Raw genomic sequence first — 12,636 nt, 5'->3', positions numbered from 1 at the left:
TTCTAAGAACCAAAGTATTTTGTTGAAATAATGTAACCTGGAAAATTCTTTCCTGTCCCCTTTTGTCACAGAGCTCGGGTATGCAAGCAAATTCCCCACCCCATTTTAACCTACCCAAGTTCTTGTGGTATTAACAGTGCCTGCGTGCGGTCAGTTGCGACTGGAAATTTCCTCTAAGTGCACGCATTTTAACGCAGTATGACTACTAAAAGAACAGTTTTAACGTTGAAAAGTGATTCACCAAATTGAGAATGGAATTTAAAAATCTGATTAGTGTAGTGAGTTTGGACTTGTTAATTCCACAGTCAAAATGATTTGGAAGAGCCAAGATAAAATGTTGCTGCATTTGAACGGAATAGTTCAAAAATTAAGTGGCAACAAAAACCTGAATGGAGCGACGTAGATGAAGCCAAATTAAGTTTGTGATACAGTATTTTTCATTTTCCACCTCACTAGACTGATAATACGAATATCGGTTTTTACGATACTCATTTATAACGACAACATTTTTCAGATACCTTGTATGTCGTTATAAGCGTGTTCTACTGTATGTTCACATTACATTCATTAATCTAGGACCAGAGGACCATGTTTATGACTCTAGTGGCTTAGTGGAGTGTTCGCTTCTTCAAATAATATTAATGTATATGTATATGGCACAGGCCAGAGCAAAGTGTAGCTTCTACCGAAGTCCCAGTCACATCCATGACTGTGACAACATGGAAGCTGCTGGGTATGAGTGGTGCTGAGTAATGACATTTGGAGCACAAATAGTGTCTGAGTGTTATGAAAGGTGTTGCTCATAGGATCAGTCGTGCTGCAGTGGCACCTTCTGGTCCAGTGAGGAAAGCAATGGCAAACTACCTCACTCCTCATCTTGCCTAGTATGCCTCATTTGGGCTCTGCCATTGGTTTTTGTGGTTTTCCTATAACTGCATAGCCTTTGGTGGTTGCTATCTGAGGATCCAACCAGCCTCTGGGCTGATGACCTAACAGACACAGACACATATGTTTAATTACAAAATAACCTCATGTACACCCCTCTTACATCTTACATAGCTAGACACGAACAACTAAACAAGAACACGTCAATGCATGGATCAAACGTGGACGATTTGCGTCGCGACGAATCAAAATTATTTATAACTAAATTCATTTAATTTAAAACAAGTAAATTCGCCACAATATGAAATGAAATATTGTACGTAACAACCACTAAAGTGATACATTTATGTTACTTATTTCGAAATTCCGCCCCGAATCATTCACTCGTAACGTAAAATGTCACTTTCCGTGCCTGTTGCGTAAATAACTATTATTACCCAAGTAACAATATTCATCTATTATAAAAAATTCCAGAAGGAAACCGTAATTTAATTTTATCAATATCAAATTTTTAAAATATTTAGGCCTTTTCAATCGTGAAATTACCAGCGTTTTACCCCAGTGCAGCAGTGGACTCATCCATCTGATGATTGAAAAGGCTTAGAGCTTCAATATTTTTAATATTCATCCTCTTCCTTTAATACTTCATTTTCTAATCTAATATTCCCTGCAACACCTGACTTTGTTCGACTGCACTCTATTACTTTTGTTTTGGAGATTTATTTTCATCTTATACTCTTTCTCCAAGACTCTGTTCACACCATTCAACAGTTTCTTCAGATCTTATGCAAACTCAGGCAGATTAATAATAGTTTCGATTTCCTCTCCTTGGATTCTGATTGAATGGAAATCCAAAGCCTGTTTACAGTCATTCGACCGGGTCAGGAATGGAATGAATGAAGCCCCATCTAGCGGCGAGGATAGGAGCTGTGCCGGCTGCCGAAGCCTATCGCACTCCTCTGGGGCAATGATAAATTACTGGCAGATGCAATGAAATGTTAATAGAGACTGTTTCTGATAATAAATATGACAGGAAAACCCGGAATACACGGAGAAAAACCTGTCCTGCCTCCGCTTTGTCCAGTACAAAATCTCACATGGAGTGACCGGGATTTGAACCACGGTTTCCAGCGGAGAGAGGCGGCACGCTGCCGCCTGAGCCACGGAGGCTCTGGATAGCGATTCCTTTTCCAATTCCTCTTTGATTTCCTTTACTGCCTTTTCTATAGGAGAGGGGATAAACTGCAGCCTTTCCTCACTCCTTTCTGGATTTCTGCTGCTTTTTCAAACCTCTCTATTCCTATCACTGCAGCATGGTTTTAGTACAAATTGTAGATATTTCTACTTTCTCCGTACCTGATACCGATTACCTTCAGAATCCCAAATAGCTTGGCCCAATCAACATTTTCGCGTACTTTTTCTAGATCTTCGAACGCCATGTACGTGGGCTTGGCCTTCTTAATTCAATCCCATAAGATCAGACGTAAAGTCAGGATTACTTCGCGTGTTGCTACATTTCTTCTGAAGCCAAACTGATATTCTCCCAACTCAGCTTGAACTTGTCCTTCCATTCTTCTGTACATTACAGTGTTTAAATATTGCATTTTGTTTATGGTGCGGTAGGTCCCACACTTGTGAGCACCTACTTTCTCGGGAATAAGTATAACAATATTCTGTATAAAATCGGTTGGCACTTCTGTATCTTCCATCTTACTTACTAAATGGAATACTCTCACCATGCTGGTTTCTTCTCAGGCAATCAGAAATTATGAGAGTATGTCAGCAATTCCAGGTGCCTTGTACATATTTAAGTCAATTAAGAATATAGCTGTGAAATTTCAGTTTCTCCGAAACTTGAAGTTTTATCCTGTAGTTTCCTCAATTCATATCCAGATTATTGACGGGATGATACGTAATACACAGACCCAGCATGATTTACAAATCTAGATTAGACATAACCGGTAATCAAATCAACACCAACCCCATAACAACATAGGTTCTGAGATTATAGCTCCCCATCGTTGTTGAAGTAATATCTATCACCTTACACAGAGCAGTAAGAAGAGATCGTAGTTTACTGGTGCCTGATATCTCCCTGCAGCAACTTACACGCCTCATCGACTGCGAGACGTGACATCTTAACGTTCACCGGAAGCTATTGACGCGACAGTCAGAACTGCTGAGCGTATGAGAAGTGAAGCATACTAACTTCCACAGAACGGCTTCTGACAGCATTGTCGTTGAGTTCCTCTCTCATTTTCAGAGGCGTTCCAAAAAGGGCGAAAGGCAGTACGATAAAATGTATTAGTGTTCTAAAAATGTATTAGTTTCTTCTTCCAGGTTCGTTTGAAAGAGAATTATCCACGCCTGAAATATAGCCTCCGGGTAACTGCAAAGGTTATCATGTTTTATTTGCAATTTGAAACAATCACATAACTGTTGTCGCTTCCAGTTTTGCGTCCGTGTCCATACAGCCTTCAAAAGGCCTTTGTAGGAGTTGAAAACAAACTCTTCTACCAACCAGAACCTCGGTACCGAGTGGGATACCGCGGCTATGATCAGAATTTCAGAAGCTACAGAACCTGCAAGTTCGTTTTCATTTTTACTATGTCAGATACAGAAGTTAGCTCTATGACCTGGCAAGTTTATCCCTAGAAATGAGAAAACCTAGTACTTATTTCTGATGTAGGTTGCGTGAACACCAGTACTATTTCCAGAAGTGGAAATTTCGTGTCTAAATTTAAAACTTCCTAAGTGAGCGCATGTCTTTTCAAGTGACACTAGCACGCCTTAACCACCTCGGAGAGGCACGCTCTTCTAATTTTTAGGTGTATTAAAATAATGATTGAAAAAAATCCTCGTGACTATTACGACCAGGTGGAGCTTTTGAAAGGCTGACTTTCCAGTGAGGCCGGATGATTTCTTTCATTGAAATTAAATTGCTCGTCAGTGAAATTGAACGAATAGTAGTGGGTGATACGTGAGTTTCTGGAATATTAAAGGGCAGAATAAACATCGAGACCCCAAGCCACAGGAAATACCCGTGCGCGATTAAAATTCCAAGACTCCGCCCGTAATGGAACTTGAAACCCCACATTTTGAAGACCAAAACGTTGATCATTCCAAAATAGAGTCACCTAGAAACTATAACGGAATGTAATGAACTGGAATGAATAGCTCAGATGACAGAGCACTGGCGTTCTGAGCTAAAGTTGGTAGGTTCAATACCGGCTTAGTATGATGGTACTTGAAGGCGCTGAAATTCGTTAGCCTCGTGTCGGTAAATTTGACAATAGTGGTGATGATGATGATGATGATGATGATGATGATGATGATGGTGATGGTGATGGTGATGATGCAGATAATGATTATTATTATTATCATCATCATCATCAGATGCCATCAAGTCGAAGTCGACTCCTCGCGACTGGATGGATGGACTACCTCCAGATGTGTTCAACCATATACTTCAGATCCTTCAGCGACATGTTCATGTAGGATTTGATGGAGTCGATCCATCTCAATGCTGGCCGCCCTCGTCTCTGAGACAGCTCCACCTTCCCAAGCATAATAGTCTTTTCTAATGAACGAGAGCGTCTCATAATGTGCCCAAAATATAGCAGCTGCTTGTACTGAATGCCTCAAGAAACAGATCTGGTTTGATGTTTTGAAGGACCCATGCATTTGTCGTCTTTGCTCTTTGCTGTCCAAGGGACATGCACTATCCTTCTCCGACACCAGAGCTCAAATGCATCAATATGCTTCCTATCTCGCTTCCTTATGGTCCAGCTTTCACAACCATATGTAGCTATGGGAAAGACAAATGCCTTAACCATTCTGGCTTTAGCATGCAAAAATATATCTAAGCACTGGAGTACCTTGTCTGGGTCTTTGATTGCTTCTCTTCCAAGGACAAGTCTTCGCGGAATTTGAACTGTTTGAGCCACTTCTACTGACGGTTGATCCAAACAAACAGACGATATCACATTTTTTATTAACCCATTATTTATTAATATTTGATGGTAAACCTGATGTCATGATTTGGCTGTTGTTGATATTAAGTAAAGGCCAATGTTCTCACTCTGTTCTCTGACGTTCATTATCATGTCCTCGAGCTCTTTATTACTTCCAGGCAACCAAAGTGGTATCATCTGCATACCTCAAATCGTTTATATTCAATCCACCAATCTTAGAATCATGAAGTGACTCATCCAATACACATTTCTTTATGATGTAGGCCTACTCATCGTACAGACTGGAAAAGTAGGGCTAAAGTATACAGCCTTGTCTTACGCCTTTGCTAATCGGGAACTATTCTGTTTCACCATGCCCAGTTTTAACGTTGGCTTCTTGTCCCTAGTAGAGGTTACGCGTCAGGACAATGAGATGTTGAGGTATGCCCATCTGTCTGAGTGCATTCCACATATTCTCATGACTTACGCTATCAAAGGCTTTCCTGTAAATTTACTGCCAGATAAAAGAACTCCCGCTAAATTTCCATGCAACTAAAGGATTACATTGAGACAATAGGAGGTTTTCAAAAGTCCATTACAGAAAGACGGCGCCAGAACTGTGCTAGTTGACATACGACTCGTTGCAAGCGTATTGAGCAGCTTGTCAGAGTTGTGATGGCTTCGTACAGTTAAAATATTTAAAGTGGTGTCTTAACTGATTAACACCGACACTGGATTCTCACCGTAGCGGCCGTAGTTTGGACGCTAACAAATATAAATGGTATTTTTGAAATAAGAAGAAATTTTCCTTCGCTTTGAATACCTCTTAGCAGGAGTCCCATAACTTGATCATGTCATGACTTTAAAGAGTAACAAGTGACCTATCGTTCTATAATCCGTATAGGATTTTGATGGGTACTGAAGAAAATTCACAAGAAGGCGAGGGCTAAAGCATGACCTAAAAGAAAATTTCAGATTTTGTTTTTATCACGTCTTAGTTTGTCATTGAACTTATCGAGAATGCGAGGAGGCAAGAATTCCTCCAGGTCGTCAAGCACAAACTTTAACTTCTCATTGGAAATGGAAAGGGATGATGGGCTGTCTTCGTCACTATCTTGCTGTTGCCTTCCCACTGGGGATTTAAAAATACCTGCAACACATTTTGTGTAGTCCACGGCGTTGGGATCTAGTGGATAGAGACCACACTTACGAAAGGCGCTTTTCACAATATCTGGCCGAACAGCATCATCCCAAACTTTCTTTAGCATGGGCGCAAAATTTATCTTGGTTAACGATGCACCAAGAGTTCGTATTTACTCGTCTTGAAGAACGTTTTCCCATGCTCTCTTGAGAGGTGCAAATACCCCTACATCTGCTGCTTGCAGAAGATGGGTGGCGTTGGGGTAAAGGCAGTACAAAATTATTCCATGGTCATGACAATATTTACTGACTTGACCCTGTGTCCATCAAGAAATAAAATAACAGGAAGTGTAATTTTCTCTACCTCTAGCCATGACCTAGAGTGTTGAAGGTAGTTCAGAAACGTTGGGGCCTTCATCCAGACACTTTCAGTTTTCTTGTAGATCCAAGGCTCAGGTATACTATCTTTGATAATTTGCTGAAGTGGTATGTTGCTGTAGACGTTCATTGTTGGGGCACAACGCCCGTCGGCACAGAATTTTCCGAGCACTGTTATGCCTTCTTTCTCTTTAGAGGCTGCCGTAATTTGAAGCTGTTCCCCTGTGAGTCCAAGGTACTTTCCTGAAACCTTATGGAACATAAAATTTGACTCGTCTGCATTGAAGATCCTGCTTGGGTCTTCCATAATTGTCTTACATCCTCAGATTACAGGTAGCACGACAGTCTAGCAAACCAAACAGGTATTCTCTCTTCCGAGACAGCAGCCCTGTCCTTACTAATGGTTTCAGCCTTCTTCTCAGACAGAGAAGGATGCCGTCCCATAAAACATTTGAACCACCTTTTACCAGGTCTTCCATACTTAAACGGTGTGCTCCTTCCTGATGACTGCACAATTTGCTGAACAGTGTCAATTAAATTATTTTTCTTCAACGGAAATCCTCTCTTAGCCATGTTGATTATCCATTCACTAATGCCCTCTTCTTCTCGTGGACTCAGGAACGGTTTCCGGCCAAGGGCAGTCTGAATCTTCTGACGACCAGATAGTTTGTCGTTTAACGTTGTTAAAGGGACCTGGTATGTTTTAGATGCCTGTCTTTGCGACATCATACCGGACTTAACCCGTTGAACAGCTTCAGTCAAGGCAAATAATGAATACTGACACCGTTTCTTTTTGCAACAGGTTTAACTTTGGCTTTTGGTACAATTCCCCCGTTGGGCGTCTTAATTTTGACTACAGTCAAACTCTGAGCACTAGTTAAGGAAATAAGCAAGAACTCCACAAACAATCATTTTCTGCTTTCTAGTTTTAAATAGCTAAAATATAATAACAATGTCTTTTTTTTTTTCAAAGAGTGCGGGGTAACTGCCCCCACACACCCCTTTTCGACGCCACGTTATTTGCCGACGACGAGAAACCTTGGATAGTGACAGGATTGTCAAATGAAGTGATTAGAACAATGTACGGCATCAGACAGATACACGACATCGTAAAGGAAATCTAACTATATCCGATGAAGTTCAAATTCAGACCCTCTGAAGTTACATATAGACGCCTCAGCAGTCACGAACACGGAAATCCGGACTTTGGCGCCAAATAAAACAATACCGTACTACAAATTAAAATCATAAACAACCCATTAATTTTCAGTGGTGTTCGATATTAAGGGTTGTTTTTGTATTAAATGAACCTCATTTATCGAACGTCCTTTCGATACCGGTATTATAAAATGGGAGTCAAATATCGAACAGTATTTTATTTTAGAAATAAATATCAAGATAGGTGAAAACTCACAATACAAGAAATTAATAAACATGTATGTATGTTACCACAACCTGTTATTTAAAGGATACCTGCTGAAGACCCTATTTTACCGGCAAAAACAGATAATCACAGGGACACTGCACCTTAGTAACAATACAACAATCTCATCAAAATCCCGCTAACTCCAAAGTTCTGACAGTTTCCCGCGCTCACCAACACGATTACGACTTCGACCTATCGATTGACACAAAGCTAAGTTTGGAAGAGTGAATTTAGAAATCTCAGATTATATGTAAACTTCTCCATATCCTTATTTTGCAATGAGATGTGTGAACTGTTCGATATTTAACGGGTGTTCGATATATAGTGTCATTACCCTATTCATACAGTAGCACGCTTGTGGTCGTTGTGGTTAGTAATTATTGAACAAAGGGGAAGTACAACGCGATAATTAACACGTCTTAACCCAGTAAGTACCATGCCTCACAGCATAAATTTTGAAACAATCCCTAGGTTGGCAGTGGTGATTTGTTATTTCCATTGTTGTTCAGAACTTGTTCAAGCCTTTGCATGGAACAATAGTTAAGTTGTTTAAAAAGTATTAGTTGTGGGGTGTTACTTGAAGGAAGAACACAGACGTTTTAGTATTTCTTCTCCGTGTTTATAATAAGCTTTTTAGTCATGTTAATAGAGACAATTTGTATTTCCAGGGCGTAAATTAGTTTCTTATAGTCTATAAATTATATCAAGTTCTTTTTTAATTTCCTGTTGCAGTGAAGGAGAACGTTAAAGTCTGATCCCCATTAAACGATCGTAATAGAACAGGGGTTTCCGAACTGTAAGGGCTCGAGGGCTACGTTGGAAACCTTAGGCACGATCACGAGTCTCAGTTTAATAACAGGCCAATTTTCGTAAAATTTCACAAATAGAACAGATACCAATATGAAATAATATACGTAGTATAAATTGAAATGAAGGGTTAATAATTTTTATTGTTTAAAACGCTATTTTACAATTGCATAAAGGAGTGAAATGAAAACTAAACACTATTATACCCAGGACAGTTAAATTTGGACGAAGAGCACTCGACAATATCAGTTCAATTGAATTAATATATGAGAAATGACAAAAAGAAAAATCCTAAACACAAACTGAAATTAATAATGTAGTCAAAACAAAACTTATAGGAGGACGATTCAGTGTGAGTAGTGTGAAGAGAACAATGATATACAGTTGTAGAGCCTAGAATCCCAGTAATATACTTCCAGGAGTACTTCCCTGAACATTTCTTCGAATGTGCAGCCGTGTGTACCAGCCAGTACTACCAATGGGAGAAGAACGAAAATTGAAATCGCTTCTTATACCAATGGCAATTAAAGTATTTCTTGGTATTCATTGCATACTACGTTGCACAAAATGTCCACAGTGAGGTTGGCATTGAGTTAAAGGTTTGTTATAGATCTCATAGCCATTTTTGTAATGGTTAGAATCTAGCACTGGCATTTGTGAGGGCACATTTTCCGCCGAAGTTTGGATTTAAAAAAATCAAAGATAACCTATTCAGACCAAGGGAATACTTAAAAACAGGAGATATTATTAAATAATAAGTTAGTTTTTACTTGAGTCGATAAAAGGTATAAAAATTAATAAATTTTTGAACGAGCTATGAAATATTTTTTGTACATTTTCTTCACATATCTTAAAATATTTTTAAAAGCCCTCGTGGGCCGCAAATTATGACCGCATGTGGCCCACTGCCCGCCATATGGAAACCCCTGTTATAGAAGATAGCTTTTCAAGTTGTATACTTGGTGGTATTTATTCCTATGACTAGATGCTTCAATAAATATATTAAACAGTTTACAATTTTAAAACATTGTGTTTTATAAGGTAATCGACGTATGATGGTATGGAAGAGTGGAAGGGACGGGCAAGGGAAAATTAAATACTCCGTAGTGATGCTTATCGCCCTGTATTCGCCATTAAAACAATAATCATCTTATCACAATACATAAAGTACGCGCTGAGGTTAATACATTTTATTACCTGCTGGCTTTTCATCTGTAGGACCAAGGTGTGAATCGTTGGGTAATCTTGGTTGAAATTTGAAAATGACTCCGCGACAGGAAGGGCACCCGGATTTAAATCTTCAACTGAAACTCATATGAGTTACAGTGACTTCAACGAACACAGAAATAATCTAACGAAATCTATTTTCATAATACAACAGTAACCGTTTCCGAATCGTCCTTATGTGAAAATAATAAACCTAGAATAGCACGAATGTAAATGGGATCACGAAAATTGAACCACTGTCTTGGATAGATGCAGATCGGAAAGACCGCAACACTTATGATCTCAGCTAGTGTGTTCCTGTATTATGCTCACTGATGTCATAAGCTTAATATTGATATAATGAAGTGCAGCGCTGTATACAGTATCACAATCAATAGCAGCACATACTTTACGCCTTTCACAAGTAGCGTTTGACACGAAGGGAGCTGTTCCTTCCATTATATAACACACAGGAGATCAGCCCCTTTCAGTTCCCATCATTCAAGATATTAACTACTCGCTATACACTCGTATAATTCTTACTCGGGCAGCTCGGCACAAAGGGTCACAAGCTGTACGCTCCTTACTCGCATTAAGGTCACAATGACGAGGGGGATGTGAAAAAAGTCGTCCAACGATACTGACAGTTATTACCTCCTCCATTAAGTAGCGCAAATCCATCCACTATTGAGGGAAACATAAATTGTGAAAAGCTCTGTGACCACTTGAGAAATACTTTCTAAAGACTTGGACATTAATGGCCTGAATTGAAAGGCTTATTTTAACTAGCGATTAAAGGTTATCCTTTTTGTAACACTGACCCGTAAACTATCAATCTATCTCGAAAGTTGACAGGAATACAACTCAGAGTGAGAGTAATATTCTGAGGGCTGTGCATTTTTAACATACTTTAGGACAATACTTGGCTCCTCAATGAGGAGATTGGTACTGATTATGTGTTATTCTTCTTCCCCCTCCCATTTATCCTACTAATAGTTTCACTCCCACAAAGGATTGTACATCCACATCGACATCTTCTCCCCAAGACCTCTATTTTCCCAGACTCTAGTAAGTGCTCTATTTTTGACATGAAATGGATTCGAGCGAAAATTCTATGTAACGATTTTCATGAAATAAATATTATTAGATGATCATAAATACGTCTTTCTCTAACGTGTGTGATGCGATGTTACCTAGCAACCGTGCAGGCAGTGATATGAAATATTGATGTATGGCCATGGCCTGTGCAGCTCTATTTAACTTCTTCAGTCCTGAGGAGAAACGTGCGTGACTTTTTTCATGGTACATTAATGCCCAAGAGTGTATCGGGTCTGTGGTAAACAATTCAATTAAAAATGTAATAACTTTCATTTTCAATGTTTCGGAAAAGTAGGCATCATGTATGATACCTCGGGACACAACGAATACATAGAATTTTTATATTCTACATCACTGTCGAGATACTCAACAAATTCTTCCAGGTAATTAATTAGTTATCATAAATTACTTATCATAAAAATATTATAAATGAAATAACACACTTTCATAGTAGGTCTGTGTAGGAAATAACATTTTTATTTGCACTTCATGGCTTACAAATTAATTTTGGTGTTGAAATCAACATTTACAATTACAAAAAGGAATATTTCTACATGAACTAGTTTCAGTTTCACTTTCTTGCTTTACGGGAGGAATTAAAGCAGTTTCTTTCTGAAGTAAAACATAGAAATTCTTTGCACGTCTCGCACTGAACGAATCTTAGGCCCTTGCATCCTTGAAGCCGACACTTTGACATGTTTTTCTGAATACCATTCATAATTTGAGACAAATGGAGACCATAATCCCGTCTTGCACGAGCAAATATTTGGGGTTTCCTTTCCCAAGTACCGAGCTCAATAGCTGCAGTCGCTTAAGTGAGGCCAGTATCCAGTAATCGGGAGATAGTGGGTTCGAACCCCACTGTCGGCAGCCCTGAAGATGGTTTTCCGTGGTTTCCCATTTTCACACCAAGCAAATGCTGGGGCTGTACCTTAATTAAGGCCACGGCCGCTTCCTTCCCATTTCTAGGCCTTTCCTATCCCATCGTCGCCATAAGACATATCAGTGTCGGTGCGACGTAAAGCAAATAGCAAGAAAAAAAACTTTCCCAAGTAAATGAGCTTGGGATAATGAAAATGAAATGAAAATCCACAGCCTGTTTCCAGTCATTCGACCGGGTCAGGAATGGAATGAATGAAGTCCCCACCTAGTGACGAGGATAGGAACTGTGCCGGCTGCCGAAGCCTGTCGCACTCCCCTGGGGCAATGATTTTTTAATGATTAATGAAATTAAATGATATTGGAGTGTTACTGGAATGAAAGATGACAGGGAAAACCGGAGTACCCGGAGAAAAACCTGTCCCGCCTCCGCTTTATCCAGCACAAATCTCACATGGAGTGACTGGGATTTGAACCGCGGTATCAAGCGGTGAGAGGCCGGCGCGCTGCCGCCTGAGCCACGGAGGCTCCTTGCTTGGGATAATATAAAACTTAAATGTTAACTAATTGATGGCTATTACACGCTCAATTCTTTGTCTCCAGGACACACTCTTCCGATGTATCTCAGCAAGTAGCACAGAATCACCTTCGGAATCAGAACTGTCTATATCAGTGCTACAGTATTCAGGTAGCTGTACTTCGTCATAATGGTCATCATTCTGATCAACTTCTATGCCAGCTACATTTGGGTATATTGTATTTACAAACTATTTCATTACACAAATGTTCGGATGACCTCCAGATCTGAAACATATTTACATCAAAATGATTGGATGCTAGAGATATTTCGTCCGAACATAAAAT

The sequence above is a fragment of the Anabrus simplex genome, chromosome 6, assembly GCF_040414725.1.
Source record: "Anabrus simplex isolate iqAnaSimp1 chromosome 6, ASM4041472v1, whole genome shotgun sequence".
In the NCBI taxonomy this organism is placed as follows: Eukaryota; Metazoa; Arthropoda; class Insecta; order Orthoptera; family Tettigoniidae; genus Anabrus; species Anabrus simplex.
The sequence above is the reverse complement of the archived record's forward strand: the minus strand, read 5'-3'. Positions refer to the sequence as shown.